Consider the following 17,838-nt stretch of genomic DNA (forward strand, 5'->3'; position numbering starts at 1 on the left):
CGGCCAGACAGCGGAGTTCTTACTAGTTCCAGGGAGACCTCCAGAGAGTACAAATGTTGCTTTAGTTTACAACTAAATACAATACTTTCACCAGCCACTAGAATCAGACCTTGTGAGGTTGAGAGGAGAGACCGCAGAGCCCTAGGATTTTGCATTTTGCCTGGAGCATGCTCCTTTATTAGCCACTGAGACACATGAGTCACTTTCTATTTTAGGGAAAAAGCCATTGAGGTACAAAATAAGACTTTTTTTTTTTTTCGTTAAGGTACATTCAGAGTTCTGGTTTCTAACTTTGAGAACTCGGGGTGATTACTAAGTCGTGCACTGATGCTTGAATGAGATTAATGTTCCTAAACTGTCCCTTTAATGATCTATTTTAGGAATGTGCGCCCCAACAAAAGGCTAATAAACACCACACAAATTGTCCCCGCTCAGTCAACTGTGAAAATCTGATTCTCAATGATTCGTGATGTCACTGTAATTACAAGGGAAATGGCCATTTCTAAATTCTTACTTATGATATTCATAAGGCATTAATAGATGTGTACTTTTTGGAAGAAATGAGCTCAATTCCAAATATTCAGAGTATAAATTTGGGTAATGAAGTCAAGACAAACTTTATACAAGAGCTAAAATGACCTCACAGTCCCTATCACACCCGGTGTATCCTACAACGGAGCACAGCAGAATCAGGAATAGAAGACGCTGCGCTCACTGCCACAGGCTCTCCACAGGGGCTGGGCTTGAGCATCCCGCTGACGAACATCTCTGAAGGAGGAGCCACGTGCCCACCACTGGCCTTCACCGAGGGCTGTAGAGGGCACGGAAGCGAGAACACAGCCTCAGCCCTCGTCTGTGTCCCCCAAAGTCCCTGATACAACACCCATGCGGAACATTTCTTTTAAAATTTAGCATACGCCCCTCCAAAAGTGACTTCCCTTGAGGTAGAGAGAATTCTACAACAAACTGTATTTCTACTAGTAAACCTGCAGTCAAATCTCATAACTAAGTAATCAACTGTGGTTGAGATGGATCTTCTTTTTCAATAAATTTTGATATATATGTTGTAACATTTTAATATAGTGTATCATAAGTTATAACAGACCCTTTGAAAAATAAGTTTAATTTTTAAAAAAAAGTCTAAATGGGGGATCCCTGGGTGGCGCAGCGGTTTGGCGCCTGCCTTTGGCCCAGGGCGCGATCCTGGAGACCCGGGATCGAGTCCCACGTCGGGCTCCCGGTGCATGGAGCCTGCTTCTCCCTCTGCCTGTGTGTGTCTCTGCCTCTCTCTCTCTCTCTCACTGTGTGCCTATCATAAATAAATAAAAAAAAATAAAATAAAAAGTCTAAATGAAGAAGACTAGCAAAGAGCACCTAATTCCACCCTACCCTCATTTTAAATGGCTTCAGGAGTTGCTAGTTTCAATTCCGCTTTTCCCCTAAATCAAGTTAGTCACCATTGATCATCTCCCCAAAGTGGCATTTTGTTCTTGCCAGTTTTTTTTTTTAATCTAGGTAAAATCTTACAAAGAGGAAAAAAGTATTACAGTCCTCTTGCATTATGAATGCCTCTGGTTACCCAGCAGTCCTTAAATAAGCCATTTTAATCTTTTTCTAGGAGACAACCCATGGATGGAGACAGATTGACACAGCTTGGAGCCACCATTGTGCCGAGCCTCACATGTGCCAAATGTTGATTCTTTGGCAAGTGTGTTCCAGAGACATGCGCTTCTCCTTCTGAGTGTAATTGTCCATGAGTATGTTATTAGCTTGCCCCTGAGAGCCACAGTGTCCCTCAATGTAGACAGAATATTTTCTCTACTAGATCCCAGACAGCTGCTCCCACTCTTAACCAGATCTAGAATATACTATCATCAACCCCTGCAAAAAAATACTTTCTTAAAATAAAGGGAATATAGAAGTGTAAAGACCAAAAATAATCAAAGAATGGAAAGAAAAAATAAGTTAAAAATATTTTTTCCTATTTTGGAAAAATATCCATGAAATTGTTTTTGAATTATTGACAACATACTTCAAGTATGGTTTTCAATCTGCTACTTGAGCTCTATCTCCAAAGGATTAAAATAAAAAGTAATAGGAACGTGTTTACGCAAACAGCATATGTAGAAGATGTAGAATGTAGAATGTAGAAGACTCTCAATGTAGGGGCGTCTCTACGTGCCAGGCATCATGCCCCTCTCACAAGAGGGGAAGAAAGTCCCATTGTCTTCTACTCCTCGAAGTGTGTCTTCTGATACAATCTAGAGGTTAGTGAGCATTTTCCTGTCATCCTGATTAGGGTTGGAAGGCCCAGCAATAGCCTTGAAATGTGTTCACTCTTGCAGACTGGGAACATCTTTGCTCACTATTCTTTTTCTCTTTGACACTGTGGATGGCATCCACTTCAGAACATGTGGCAGTGTTTTCAGTTTTACAAAGTTCCTAATGCAGTGGGCAGCCTGCACACACGAAATATTCAACAAAGCATGAATGAACAGAATGGAAACAGTAAGAAAAGAAACATACTATTAGGGATTTTCTTTTGAAATACTTTTTATTTATCCTATCATGAATCAGAAATTCCATGACAAACAACAATGGCTAATATGATCACTGAGCTGTGAGGGGACCTGTAAGAAGTACCCATGGATTAACATTATCTATATCCATACAAGGTGTATGCTGCTGCTATTATTAATGCGGTCATTATAACTATTTCAAGAACTAGCAAACATTTAAAAATGTAGCAGGTTCAAACTTTATTATTCCAATTGTGAAAAAAAGCGCAACAACGTATTAATGCAAATTTAATTAGATTTTGTAATCATCTCCCAAAGCTTTGGTTTAAATTTTAATATACCAAACATAATACCTATATATACAAATTGAAGCAAGTTAGATATAATTTTATATTGCTAAACTATCAAGATATCCATGGATTTCCCATTTTCAAAAACATTCTAGGTCTAGGTATTTAGAATTCCAGTCAATATATTAGTTCCTTAAAGCAATAGTTAACACAAGATATGTCCAGTGCTACAAAGCAAACTGGACAACCTCTCAGAGTGCTGTGTAAATGGATGTGACCTAATATAAATGTGTCACTTAGAAGTTATAGTTTTTATTTTTTATTTTTTATTTTTTTGAAGTTATAGTTTTTAAAACTTGATAATATTAGCATCTGTGATCCCTAACTGGAGCTGAGGGAACTCTGGATCCCAAATGCATAGTGAGCAGAGCACGTACCCACTGCCAGGAGCCTTTTTGAAGCAACCCGAACACGTTCAGCACCAAGGACAGAGCTCGGTGGGCATGGCCTTTGGGGTCCTAGGATTTTACAGGAAACAAGGAGTTATTCCCTCCCTAGTATTTATCTCTCTGTGAGCGTGAGGCTCCACAGCTGACGGCAATTTCCTAAGCACGACTAGTTCACCTTCCTAAACACATCCTTCATGAGAGCCCTACATGGAAAGTGGCCATACGAGCTTTCTAGGGCTCTTGAGGAAGGAGATCAGCCCCAGGGGAAGTACAGCTCTGTTTCCCTCAAATCAGGCATTTGCCTCACATGGCTGAGAGACTTTATGAAGTGTTCACTGTGTGCCGAACAGCAAGCTCAGCATTTTGTGGAAAACAAGGCTGCACAAAGCTCTAACATGGTCGTGCGTACGTAGGACATCCAAGTACCGGCCTGCCCTGCCATAAGAGACTGCTCCAGGCCACATGGCGGTAAGGTGCAGAAGCTCAATCCTGCCCTGGCTGTGGTCATGCCTTCAAGTCCCAAACCCATGTTCTTAGCCAGTCTCTCTCTCCCTCAGGCCCCAATTTATCCATCTACAAAATCGGAATAATAACAATGTCACAGTATTAACAATAATGACAATAATGCCACCCCATACTAACATGAGGTGAGAGATGATGCATATCCACCTGTTTGCTAAACTGTCCCTTAGCCACCTCCCAGTCCCTCACAGCACCAGGCAGCACTGAACGCCTTCCCCATTGTCTTCCAGCTTCTAGTGACTTCTGTCAATTCTGGTATAAAAAGGCCAGCTGAACTTCAAAGTCCACTCGAAAGCTACTCCCTGTGTGAAACTGTCACTGATCCTTCAGACCCAAATTAAACTGACTTCATGTCCCATGTCCCTGTTGCACTGTGTTCATACCTTTGTTACAAACACTTTCCTGCTTGCTGTGTCTTGCTATTTATGTCGATGACTATCTTCCACACTGGATTATAACCTCATTCAACATATGAATCATATTTTAATTGTCTCTGTATCTCCATCACCTAGGAGAATTCCAAATTCATGGCTCATAGAAAATGTTCGAAAAATAAATTCATGACTATTAGAACTTACACCCTTGTTGAGGATCCTAGCTAGAGGAATAAAATCACAAATAACAGAATACAGTTGCTTATAAAGGCCAAATGAGTGTTTAACACACCATCTGTTACTCAGTAGGTGACTGATAACTTCTGCTACCCTGATTTTAGGTCTTTTGAAACAGTGTCAATAATCTAGAAGAAACTAAAGTATCACTACTACTTTATATATATGTGTATATGTATGTGTGTACGTATATGTATATGTATGTACATATATATGTATATAGTACTTGAGAAAATGAAAAAAAAATGAGCCACAAACTCAGAAAAAAATATTTGCAAAACAGGTATCTCATGAAGGGCCAGTATCCAAAGAATTCTTGAAACTCAACAAGAAACAAACAGCCTAATTCAGAAATGTACAAGAGACCTGAACAGACACCTCACCAAAGAATGCATACAGATGGCAAATAAGCATATGAAAAGATGCCAACATCATACATACAGCTACTCTGGAAGACAGCCTGGTGGTTTCTTGCAAAGCTAAGCATACTCTTACCATAGGATCCAGCAATTACACTCCTTGGTATTTACCCAAGTGAGCTAAAAACTTATGTCCACACAAAAACCTGCACACAAATGTTTATAGCAGTTTTATTTATAATTGCCAAAACTTCCAAACAATGAAGATGTCCTTCGGTAGGTGACGGATACATACACTGTGGTCCATGCAGACAATGGATGTTACTCAACACTAAAAGGAAATGAGCTCTCAAGGTGAGAAAAGACATGGAAGAAATGTAAATGCACATCACGAAGTGCAAGAAGCCAATCTATAAAGGCTACACACTGTCTGACCCCAGCTCTGTGACATTCTGGAAATGGCAAACTATGGAGGCAGTAAAAAGGTCTATCAGTAGTTGTCAGGGTTGAGGAAGGGAGGGATGAACAGGCAGGGCATAGAGGGTTTTTCCGGCAGTGAGATGACTGCGTGACACTATAATGGTGGACGTGTGTCTTCATACGTTTGTCCAAACCCATGGAGTGCACAACAAGAATGACCTTAATGAAAACCTCTGGACTTTAGTCAACAATAACATACTAGTGTTGGTTCATCAGTTGTAACAAAATATACCCCACCAATGCAAGATGATAAAATAGGGACAACTTGGTGGCAGGGCAGGCGGGACAGGTGGAAACTCTGCTCTTTCTAGAAACCTAAAACTGCTCTTGAAAATAATTTATTAATTCTAAAAAAGCAAATGCTAGCTGCTATCATTATTAGCATTATGCTGGAGGAACAGATGTGCTGAAGCAGGAGAAAATCCCTGGTGTGCCAGTGTGTGGAGGTGGCTGGCAAGGTGGGAACCTATGAGCATCCCCAATTCAAATTTCAGGAGGAGGTACAGAGAGGATCACCTGCCCAAGGACCCAGTGGCATGACCTTCAAGTGCAAAATCATGCCCTGGAGTGGGAAGCAGCCAAGAAGGCTACGCGACAATACCCTCTGGACCTGTGAATGAGTCCACTGCGTGGGGGAGCTGCGGAAACAGCCACAGGCCCACTTTGATTATCTGGGAAGAACCATCCAAGAGAATGCACATAATGCTTGCCTTTAGTGGAAGAGGCAGTTCTGATCAATTAAATCATATGGAGACAGCTGAGTACCCTCGGGGTGAGGCCAGCATCTCCACAGGAACAGTTGGGCAAATACCTTAAAGCGTTCCATGAGACCGTTTTTTAGTACAAAGCTTGGATGTGGAATTCTGGCAGATTTCCCAATAAATGTTGCACAGCAATGGTCAATCTAAAAACTGAGTGTACATCATCCCAAGCCTCACATGAGCATGCAAGTCAATGTCATCGTCATGATGACATTACTGATGAATGGATGGAAGGAGGCCCAAGAGGGAGGAAGTGCTTCTTGGATGCTGCAAGCCTGGGAGACAGTGGAGCCGAGTTTATCGGATGCTGAACTTAGACCTGATGACCTTCTGCTAGAAGTGTCGCCCTGCAGTGACTCTCCGAACCCAGAATGTGACTCACTGTCCCAGCAGAGGCTCAACACCACTACCATCACCCAGCTCCCAAAGCCATGGTGGCAACAACACAACTGCACCCTAAGACAAGTTCTTACTGAGTGTGACGGGCAGACCTGTGCCCCCCAAATTCAAGTGCTGAATCCCTAACCACTGCCCTCCGCACTTCAGAATGTGGAAATAGGTCTTTACAGATGTAACTGGATAATACAAGGTCACAGCGGAGTCAGGTGAGCCCCATCCAATCACTGTGGTCCTTATAAAAGGGGGGCATTGGGTCATGGATCCCCACATCGAGTAAAGACATAGGCAGAGGTGGGGTGATGTGCCCACACACCAAGGATGCCAGCCAGCCTTCACGGGGAGCTCACCCTGCCAACACCCTGATCCTGGCCTTCTAGCCTCTGGAATCCAAGAGAACAGATTTCTGTCATTCAAGCCCAGGTCTGGGGGGCTGTCACAGCTGCCCTGGGAGATTAGTGGCCTCAGGGTGAGGAGGAGCTATCATTTATTTCCCCAAATCTACAAACTACTAGGAAAGAGACAACAAATCTCTACTGTGCATCAGGAATGAAAACTGCCTACTGGTCAGGAGCACGCACACACAGTTCTTCAGTCCATCCCTGATGGGGAGGGCTGGCAGGCCAGGGGGCAGCGTGGGCATCAGGCTCCCCTTCCCAGATGCCTGGCTGGCCACTCTCCCCACAGGGGCCAGCAGGCTTCTCAGTCCATTTGCGGATTTCCGAGAGAACCCTGCTGTTAAGCTCTCCTACTCCCTTTTGCTGTTTGTAGGAAGGCATGCTAGGTCAGTCATCAAACCACGCTGTCTTCAGATGACCCACACACAACCATGATTGAGAACTTGGCCCTGCACCCTCATCCTGGGTTCTTTCCAAAGGAAGGACGACAGCTCTTCCCCCCCATGGGCGCCAGACAGAGTGCCGTGGGGTCAGGGACCAGCTTTGTCTTCCATGGGTGCTCAGGCTCTTCCTCCAAGAAGCACCCACAAGGTAACACTGGCAGGAAACTGAAGCATTCAGTAACTGACTGTGGATAAAGACCATGGATGGGAGCTCCAAGGCATGGCAATGTCTACTGCTGCCCTGATCCTGTCTGTGGGCAGAGCTGCTGGGAGATAAACAGCCTCCTGTCCCCTTCCCCCACAAGACATGAGCAGGAATAGTGGGGGGATGGGCAGAGGAGACCCCCCCCTGCAGGAAGAGCCCCTAGGAGATGCTCCCACGGCCTCCAAAACACCCCAGGCAGCTCCTCCTGGGCCAACCGGGGAGCCACACACATGGGCCATCCCAGCATCCAGCTTGAGTCTCCCATCCCTCAAATACCTAGGCACAATGGCCCATATCTACTTTAAAAAGCAACCTGACTGGGCAGCCCAGGTGGCTTGGCGGTTTAGCGCCGCCTTCAGCCCGGGGTGTGATCCTGGAGGTCCGGGATCGAGTCCCACATTGGGCTCCCTGCACGGAGCCTGCTTCTCCCTCTACCTGTGTCTCTGCCCCTCTCCCTCCCTCTCTCTCTGTCTGTCTCTCATGAATAAATGAATAAAAATCTTAAAAAAATAAAAAAAAAGCAAACGGACTGACAAAAAGGCTGGAAATCCCCCCATAGCTTTGCACCACCCACTCACTTGAGGAAGAGTCTTCTGTCTTTGCCATGCCCACCAAGATGCGTGGTCTTTGCAGCAAGCAGCCCTTACTAAACCCCAGGTCTTTTCCTAAAGGAGTAACGTGGTTCAGGTCTGGGGGGCATCATCGGAAGGGGGAAGAGGAGTGACAGGTGCTTGCTGACACAGCGAGGACGTGCTTGGCATCTGCGGTCCCCTACACCCAGCTGCAGGGGCAGGGCTGCTGGGGGCATCACATGCGTGCCTGGTGGGACATCCAGGAGCTTAGGCTCGCCACTGTGCATCTACACAGGGTCCCAGCAATGGCCCAACCGTCCTCTGGGGACTGTGGTCCCTCCACAAAACAGTGTAGAATTGCACCGAAGTAACATAATCCCAAAGGATAAACTAGATGACATCGCAAAACTCACACCACACCTGATCATCTGATTGCCAGAAAGCCGGATGCTGGGACCCTCTCTTCCTTTCCCAAAAGCAGGATGCCTGCAGCCATTTCCCACTGGAGTCAGCAGCAGACCCCGAACCACGGCCATGCACAGCTCATCCCAGCACAGGGCATCTCAGGAGCTGACGGCCATCTGGGCTTCCTTGTGGTGAGAGGGCCCAGGCAGGCGGCCCTGACCAGGGGTCCCGCCCACCTCACCACCTCTGCACACACGTCTGAAGCTCAGCAGGCAGGTCGGCAAACAGTGTTGCACTGCAACCAGAATGATGCTGTGCCACATGCCTTTTGTGATGGTAAATCCTAAACACACACGTGGGTGCATTTGCTTTCCCTCTGAAGGGTAAATGCACAAAAAACAAGTGGAACTGGGTGTGCAGAAAGAAAAAACAGCCCCTGTGTAGACAAGGTAAAGGGTCTCACTGAACAGTGGTGCTGTCAGGGCTGGGAACGCTGCATGTGGGCGCGCTCTGCGAGCTGTCCGTGGGAGCCTCTCGTCCGAGCGCAGTTCCCGCTGCATGCAGGCCTCGCCCTCTCACGCCACGTGCCAGCGTGTCCTCCACATACCAGTCCAGGTCCCAATATTCCTTTCACAGAAAGAAGATGCTAATGCTGCTTGGGGGTAGGGGGCGGGGAGGGGGGGAACGGCCACAAAAAGATCTTCCAAATGTGCTACTTCCTGGAGGTCAGTGTGTTCTTCTCTTAAATTCTGAGCACAGGAACATGTCTTTGCTCTTTCCTCAGTCACACATCCCTACCTATATATTTTAATGCTGGTATGAAAATACATTTATTGTAGAAATTTCTAGAAACGAAGATGTCATGCCCCATGTGGTCATCACAGATGAACACACTTTAACACTATGCTTTCTTAATTGCGCTAGCTACAAAATTGTACAGTTCCACACAATTCAATACGGCAAGTGATTCGGCTATTTTTTTTTTTAATATCCATTATGGCTTTTAAAAATCTCAATATTTATGGTGACTTTACAATGGGAATGGGAATTGATATACCCCTAAGGCAGGAGAGAAAAATGATTGCAAATAATTTTCCTGGGTTTCTATCCAGGAACTGTTTTTGAAAACACCTCGAAACCAAATATTGCCTGGATTCAAAATAATGGCTTTGCAATCGGCTTCAGCAGCGGACTCTCTCCTTTCTCAGGTGGTGTGCGTCTCTGGCATGATGATCCTGATGGTGCAAGCTCAGAGCTACCAGCGGAGAGCGGTAAGTAGTGGAAGAGGATTAAAAATCACAACGTGTCACCCAGAAACTCCCTAATTAAATTAACACAGCAATAGCCATTCCCTGAGAAATCAGCACAGCCCGGTCAGCAGAGGACCCGCCAGGCAGCACACGTCCGCAGGCACGCACACAGCTTGCCCAACGTCCTGCGGCCCTGGCGAGCACGCGGGTGTTCCTTCCTTCGAGCACCAGCCCAACACCTGCCCGTCGCCCTGTGGGACACCAGGAGCCCTGGGCAGTATGTGTTCCGATGCAGCCTTGGTGAGACTCCGCTTTTTCAAGATGGCCTGGGGTCAGGACATCCATTGAATCTGATCTGTCGTTAGAAGGAAGGCAAGGTGAGGTCACACCACGCGTCTGCTCGGCACACCCAGGGCCTCGGCTCGTGAAGGCAGGAATGCGGCCAGGCCCTTCCAGCACCATCCTCGGGAAGCTCCGCAGCGAAGCAGAGCAAACGTCCCATCCCCATGAGCGCTGTCAGGAGGACTCAGGACTTCGGCGTTGAAGAACATTCGTACATTTGAGGCAGGGACAGCAATTTCAGCATGTCAGGCAGACACTTGGCCACTTGGGCAGGATGCTCACGGCCACAAAGCCTTAGCAATCCTATGGTGGAGCCTGGAGAGACAGCCCCCCTGCCAGGGTCATACAGGGAACGGAGGGGAGGAGGCACACAGATGCGTGGCCCGGGGCAGACGCGGCGGCCCATGGGTCCCGGCCCGTGTGGCCCCTGCCAGCACCATGCAGCACGGTCGGAGGGGTGTCCACATGCCAGCGATGATGCATGCCACCCCCGCCCCACCGGGTCCATGCTCAGGTCCCTGTCACCCCATTTGGCTCCTGCAACCACATCAGAAGAGCACCCAGCTTCTCTGAGGAATCCCTTCCTTGGTCAAATAAGGGGGTGAGTGAGGATATTTGTGTCACTGCTATATACACGTGCACGGAAAACGAGTAGGGAAAGCACCTCCGTGCGAGGTACACACGTGCGCACACCCAGAGCCTCGGTGCCCCATGCCGTCCCTGTAAGAGGACAGCATCCACACATGCATTCAAGACAGATGAAACCCAGAATCAAACAGGTGGAGGAGAGTAAGCAGGAAACACGGCAAGTGGGGAGAGCACCTGAGGCACCCAACACGGAGCAGAGTCTCGCAGAGCTTTAGCCCCTCCAACGTCTAAGAGCAAATGGTTTTGCTGAATCGGATCCTGGGCAACATGCACTCAGCCCAAGCGCCGCCCCGCTGCCTCCAAGAGCAGCTGCAAGGGGATCAGAGCAGCCATGACGGAGGTGCCCCACGGACAGAGGAAGGGGCAGCACTGGAGAAGCCACCCATGATAGTCAAGAGTAATGGAGAGAGCACAAGTGGTTATTTGTGTTAAGATTTCCTGAGGCTTCGAGCCAAGTAGTGGTTACTTCTCTTACCCGCTAGGAAAAGGTGACGGGTGGATCCAGCTTCACACCCAGGAGTTGGACTGCAGGCCCCGCCACCACCCTCTCCACCCCTGCTCCACAGCTGGGCCACGGGCAGGGGACCAAGGCCACGCACGGCCAGTCCCCGGCGCCGGGAGGAGGCAAAGCCCACTGCAGGAACCACGTCCGGACCTTGAGTGTCCCCTACTGTGGAGGCAGACTCCGAACATCAGCCGCAGCCCCAAGGGGCAGCTCAGGGTGGCCAGTGGGTCCCGCTCTTGGGCGTGAAGGCACGTGGGCCCCGTCCCGGCCATCAGGAGCTGGAGACCAAGTCCCTCCATCCTTCCTCGGATGGACAAGCTTGTTCCCTCACCATAACTGGCTGGGGGGGGGGGGAGGGAGGCAGGTTCAATCCACCCCCACCTCTCCTTCTGCGCATGAAGGGAAATTAGAATAAGAAGAAACGTGAGCCTTTTCCCCCAGCTGTGTGTTCGGAGTGTGAGTCCACAGGATGGACCACCGCATCCGCCTGCCCTCTCGCCACCGCCACTCACCGGGGACATGTGCCATAACACCAGGTCCTTGCCACTCATTCTGGGCAGCCTGCGAGCCATGGACAGCGGAAGAGGGTGGCTCCTGCGGTGCTGTGGGAAATGCACGTGCCTCCCGTGCACCACAGAGCTCCTGGGGCTCCTGGGCTGGGCTACGTCCTCTACCACTGGGGCTCCTGGGTCGCAGCTCACAGCTGCCGGCCGCACTGTCTCCCTTCCCCGTAACCTGCCGCCAGTCGAGGAGGAGCCCCGACACCTCCATGAAACTGCCTCCTCCTCCACCAGGAAGGCCCGGGGAGGCCTGTGCAGGTCTATGAGTCAGGTTAGTACAAACAGCACAGCCAAGAAACGAACAAGACGTCTCAGAACCAGTCAGATGCTCCTGCAGTGACCTCAGGAAGCAGCTTCAAGATCTGCGGAGACGAGTGGAACACGCACAACCTCAGAAAGATGTGTTTGCAAGTACGACAAAAACACGTGCAAAAGCAAATGCGTGTTTATTGTACTTTGACCCGAAACCCTTGCTTCCATCCTGTGGCTGCAACTGTGTCTGTGTGGCTGCCCGCATGCCTGCGTGTCTGTGTCTGTGAGTGTGAGTGTGCCGAGGTCCATCTGCTGAGAGGCCGCCCACCCGAGGCCACGTCCTGGCTCCCACTCAATCCAATGGAAAACCCGGAGATGAAGCCACATGCCGTGCCCCAGGGCACTCGTCAAGCACCAACGTTTGGAGGGCCTTTATTTAGCATATTTACCGCACGTAGAAGCCTATTAAACATAATGCTCCAAAGATGACCCATCACTATGCATGAGTGCTGCTGTTTTTAACAAAAGACAGGCCCATGGTAGGAAAACAAACGCATAGGGAGACAGAACAGTGCTCGCTGTCTCGCCAATGTGTCCAGCCCATTGCTTCCTCCAGAAACTGGGGAGTCCAAATAAAAAACTCCCAGTCCCCGGCACTTACGGGCAGTGGCAGAGGCTGAGCAGATGGGCCGTGTTCCTCTCTAGGACCCTCCTTCGTGGAGACAAGCTCAGGGTGGGAGGAGGGTGCGCACGTGTGGGGTCAGCATGCTGGGGCAGTCCTGGCCCCCACAGGATCCCCACACACCTTCTGTGCCCTAGCTCACCTGTGACCCACGCTCGCCTTCCTCCGTCCCACACAGCCAGCGCCTCCTCACGGAGCATGGACAAACCAGCATGGAGACCAGAGACAGAGCCACCGCGTTCTCATCTGCAGAACACACACGGGTGTGTGCAGGGCCTACGTGTTAGTGGCTGGGGGGAGCACATTACTACACGGTCATTCGGGACACATCCACAGAGGCAGCAGCCCCAAGGAGGGACCCCGTGCAGCTGGCACCTCCCCTGCCAAAGGCTCTAGCTGGTGACAACTGAGGGACGCCAACTTACCAGAAATCCTAAACTGAAGGACCTGACTGGGCAACCTAGTGCTCAGCTGGAGGCCCTCACATGTCTATCGTGCAAACCCTGAGGGGCAGTGTCTGGGCAGCCTGGTCCAAAACCTGCATGCAGGATGCCCAGAAACTGGACAGACGGGCCCTGTTGGAGCCACCCACCGTGTGGAAGGGACATATGGTAAGGGGCATCATAGTGAGCACACGGGTGCCAGCGGGGGGCATGATGCAAAAGGGACAGCACCACAGAGCTCGCTGCCTAGAAGCGAATGTGGTCGAGGAGAAGGAGGTTTGCACGTTTTACAGGTTACATAAGGAAAGTGAAGCAGATGTGGCATGAGAGTCTCCACGGCCCCATCAGCACCCGTTGGGGACAGTCTCCTTCGTCAGCCCCCCGCTGCTGCACAGGGCAGCCACCCCAAACCAGCAGAACTGCTGGGCCCCGCACACCACACGCAGCCTGAAGACAAGGAGGTGCTTCTGCACCTGATGCTCAATGGGAGCCATCCATAGACCTGGGCCCTGAGCAACCAGGGTGTTGCCTACACCCCTGACACAACACCCCGTGGGAGCCCTCGAGGCAGCTGTGAGATCCCTGCCCCTCCCTCTGCGGTTCTCAGGAATGAACCCCGCAAGGTGCCACCCTTTATATGACTGGCCCGGAGGATGGCCGACAACCTGCAAAGGCACAGAACCTGGAGGCAAAGGCACAGAACCTGGAGGGGTTCCCGGGGATGCCCGGAGCCCGCGCTCTAGACGCGCAACCCGTAAAAGCAATTGGGGACTCAAATGAGGTGGTTCTGTCTCTTTAACAACCACATCCTTCAGTGGAGAGCCAGAATGGAGGTCTCGGGATGTGAGGAACCTGCAAAGTGTCCGTGAGCATCTGTGAGGCCATCAGACGAAGAGAAGTCAGACAGCAACTGTTCCCATGAGTGTGCGAGACCGTGTGCACCTGCTACAGGCAACCATCCGTAACATGAGTGTCCTCGAGGCCCAGAAGTGTGCAAATAGCAGAAGCTCTGCTCCCCTTCCCCTCACTGAGAAGCAAAACGCATCGTGCCATTCGATAAATGACAGACACAGAAGATTCCTGCCAAAATACGTCGCTTCTGATCCCCGTCGGATGCAGAGCCTTTTTATCAAATCCATGTGGACAAGAAGGCAGTTCCACAATAACTTGCTTCTAAATAGAAATGTCGACTTTTTTCCCTGATGCTAGTCAGATGAAGAATGCTAATTTTACTACCAGTTATTATCTCGAGATAATCATGAATAAGATAACGACCCCATGATCAAATTTCTGGCAACGGCTGTATCTTTGAAAATAACTTACTGAGTCAGAGTTTCAGACACAAGCCTTGGTGGATGCTGGGTATGTGCACAGATGCTGGGAGATGAGTAACTTTGTATTTTAAATGCAGAGGGTGAATAAAGGAAGCCCCAATTAGTGTGTGGAGGTGTATTTATTCAGAAATACCCTGTACATGTTGTACACGGGGTCATAATGCACATTGTGTGGAGGTGTCTGGTTTTATCTCAAGACCCACACATGGAGGAAACTGTAAATGCACAGCACCCATTAGAATTTTGTTTCTGCAGGTCTTGTGCTACATGCAACGCTCTCCTGGGCACTCCCCCCGCCCTGCCCCTCAGGTGGGCTCTCTGAATCAAGCGTGTGAGCATGTGTGCACGCGCACGCACGTGCGTGGTCACTGTACTCCCCCTAATGAGCACCGAGCCACTGCACCACACGGAGGCTACCAGGAGAGAGGACATGCTCTCTCAGAACTGTCCGTATAATTGGCGGAGCTCAATTTCCATGTGTGCAGCATCCTGAGGGCTCCCACCCCGTCTGCATGGACACTGTATTTTGGGGGGGTGGGTGGAGAATGTCTGTGAAATCCACTACCGCAAAGATGCCCTCATTTAGGAAAAAAAAAAAAAGCAAGCTCCCAAATAAATGTTTAAATGAAACGGATGTTGCTCGAGAAAACAAAAAGTGCTTGAAGTTATTAATGCCGGTTTAATAAAATTAGAGCGGACAACTGAAGCTTATCTGCCAAATGCACAATATCCTCAAAAGGCATTCTGGCCTGACTGGGAAAGATATGACGCTGTCACCCCGGAGGACTGGGTGTTCATCTTGCACTGACATGTTTCCAATCTGAACACTGCTATTCCACTTATTTTCAGGTTATTCACTTTTGCTTTAGCCGTAAATAAATTGAAGTAAGTCGCTTAAGATGCAGTATTCGTCGCCTGCGAACACTTCCTGGATGAGGCGCTGCGGATGGCGGAGAACCAGGCTGGCTGGACATGAGCCTGCCACCCGGGTGGGCGTCTGCTTTCCCCTCACGGAGACCTTCTTACACGTGTGGCCTCCCCCAGGGAGACCCCACACGGGCCCCCACCGCTGGCCGTGTCTGGGGGAGCGTGCCCCTCTGCGGACGAAGCCCCCGCATGGGGAACCGCGTTAGTGATGAGTGGTCCTGGGCGAGCACCTGTTGCTAAGTACAGCATGAGTCACGAAAAGCCAGGAAAGTCCCACTGACTTGTTCTATTTTCTGAACAAATTGAAGGCCACAAAATATTCCACTGTAACACGGAGCCTGCCTGCGGAGACGCAGCCAAGCTTTGGGGACAGAATTATGAATGAAATAGTCAATATTCACCTACATATGGGCAAACCAATAACATCCTAGTGGACATGCTCAGTCTGCAGGAGCATAATATCCACATATAGGGCGTCTTGGTCATTTATAACAGCAACTTTTAAAACCAGCTACTGCCTACATGCCTGAGTTGATAATAGAATCCCTTTCTTGACATTCTTTTTCATTAGAAAGGGGCAAACCACTACTATTTAGAGGCGTGAACAATTTTGCACAAGGGAAAGCAAATTTTTAAAAAATGCCAGCAAAGCAAGACAAGAAGCATGAAAAGCAGCATCCTCAGGGAACAGCTCGTGCTCGTCGCTCAATGCACCTCATCCCCGGGGGACAAAGTTGCCTCCGGTAAAGCCTCCATGGGGGTCAGGGCTGGAGGCCCTGGGGTCCGAGCCCCCTCCCAGAACGTGTGCTCTATGGCCTCACAGGAAACCTCAGCAATTCCCATTCCTCTCCTCCGCTGTCACCTCCCAGGGAACAGAGGACAGCCACTTGCCAGGTACTAAAGGCTAGAGTCTCTTGCCTTTGAAGAGGTTTCGGTTTTCAAGGCACACAGGGCAGGGGCCGAGCACCTCACCAAGAGCTTTCTCCTTTCTTTCAGCCCCTTTAATGCAGCTGATAAGCGGCACTGAACCTCCCCCCCCCCCACTAGGCATTACAAAGGAAGCTTCCTCCACAGGCTCCTCTGTCTCCCTGGCTTGCATGTGAAAACACAGGTTTTAACTGCAGGTCCCTGGATTTACTCAATCCCACAGGGACGCCGGAACCAGCAGCCTGGCCGCTGCGTCTCTGCTGTAATAAATGGGAGCGCCCAGAATAGTTCCTGCATTGCAAACTGCTCTGGTATTCGGTCATGGTCGCAGTAACGGTGACTGGGGACCGACCTCGTGCTCTCAGAATGACGGCGCTGTAGTTGAGGACCGCCAGGCGGACCTGTGCCCCCAGCCCTCCGTGGCAATGAAGATGCTCCCTGGATGGCAGCGCCTGTCCCCAGCTGCGGCCACAGCGCCTCTCGAGAGTGGAGTGCTTTACTTGGGGGGGCAGAGCCACCCGGGCCGGGAGGGAGGGCAGCGAAGCCCGCGGTGCAAAGTACGGAGAGGCAAGCTGCTCCCGGAGGCGAGCCAGCCGGGGGCTAATCGCCGCTGCTGTCTACCCGAGGCCACCACATCCGTGCAAGCACACACCGAGGCAGAAAAGTAAGAAATGAGTCATCCTGGACTTACCGAGGCAGGACTCCCGCTGCTCGGCTGGCAGCATCCAAACGCGAAGAGCCGGCGGCTTCTCGGCAAACGCGGAGACGTGCGCTCAGAGGAAGGTCTGAAATCCTGGGCACAGGAGAAGGCCGGAGGCGACGGAGCGTGTGCCCGAGGGCCCGGCCGGTGTGAGCCGGGGCTGGCCGGCCACGGGGCTCTGCCAGACAAGTGCACTGCAGCACGGTGGCAGAGGATTGCGATGCATGTCCCATATATTCAAGCATAACGGAAAACATGGATCTGGAGTGCGCTCCATGTGGACGTGGGGGCCGCCTGGCTCGGCGCAGGCAAGGGAGCCTCTCTCCCCGTAATGGAATTAGCCATGGAGACGGATGCCTGAATTCCGTGCAGCACCGTCCCCCAGGAGGTCAATTATAGAAAGCAGGTGCATCTACCTCCTGTTTTTTCAGATAAATGTCTATAATCTCATTTCACAAATGATCCCTATTTAGACAGGAGCCACCTATTGTGATGATATCATTTGCTCTAGTAGCCATAAATGGACAACTTCCTAGGGAGCGTCACTGCTCTGGCGACACGGGTCTTTATAAACGTGAGTGTGCGTGGCGTTTGGAGGCCCGTCCGCCAGGCAGCTTCTACTCCGGAGGCACGGCGCTCCCCGGCATCTCAGAAGTTATAGCAGGAGAGGGAAGCCTTTCCCTCAAATGGCTCATGTGGCCTCCAGACGCCTCCTCTCCCAGGGGACTGTGCCAACACCAGGGCAGGGAGGGGTCGGCATGCGAGGGGATATGCCCACACCTGTCATGCAACCCCACCACCACCTCAGTGACAGCTCCTGGCAGAGAGGAACCCAGCATCTTCTGCTGCAGTGAAGCT

General features: G+C 50.3%; 1 protein-coding gene across 14 annotated transcripts in view; it reads right to left on the minus strand.

Moving 5' to 3' along the window:
- Positions 1-17,838, minus strand: part of DLGAP2 (DLG associated protein 2) — a 697,194-nt gene that overhangs the window by 424,012 nt on the left and 255,344 nt on the right. Inside the window, exon 1 of one of the 14 annotated variants that reach the window (XM_077884874.1) lies at positions 16,972-17,411. The exons of the other annotated variants lie outside the window; for them this stretch is intronic. The gene's annotated coding sequence lies outside the window, so the exon portion shown is untranslated. Of the gene's footprint in view, positions 1-16,971; positions 17,412-17,838 lie in introns of those variants that run through there. 14 annotated transcript variants of the gene reach the window in all.

This window comes from Canis aureus, chromosome 36 (assembly GCF_053574225.1).
Source record: "Canis aureus isolate CA01 chromosome 36, VMU_Caureus_v.1.0, whole genome shotgun sequence".
In the NCBI taxonomy this organism is placed as follows: Eukaryota; Metazoa; Chordata; class Mammalia; order Carnivora; family Canidae; genus Canis; species Canis aureus.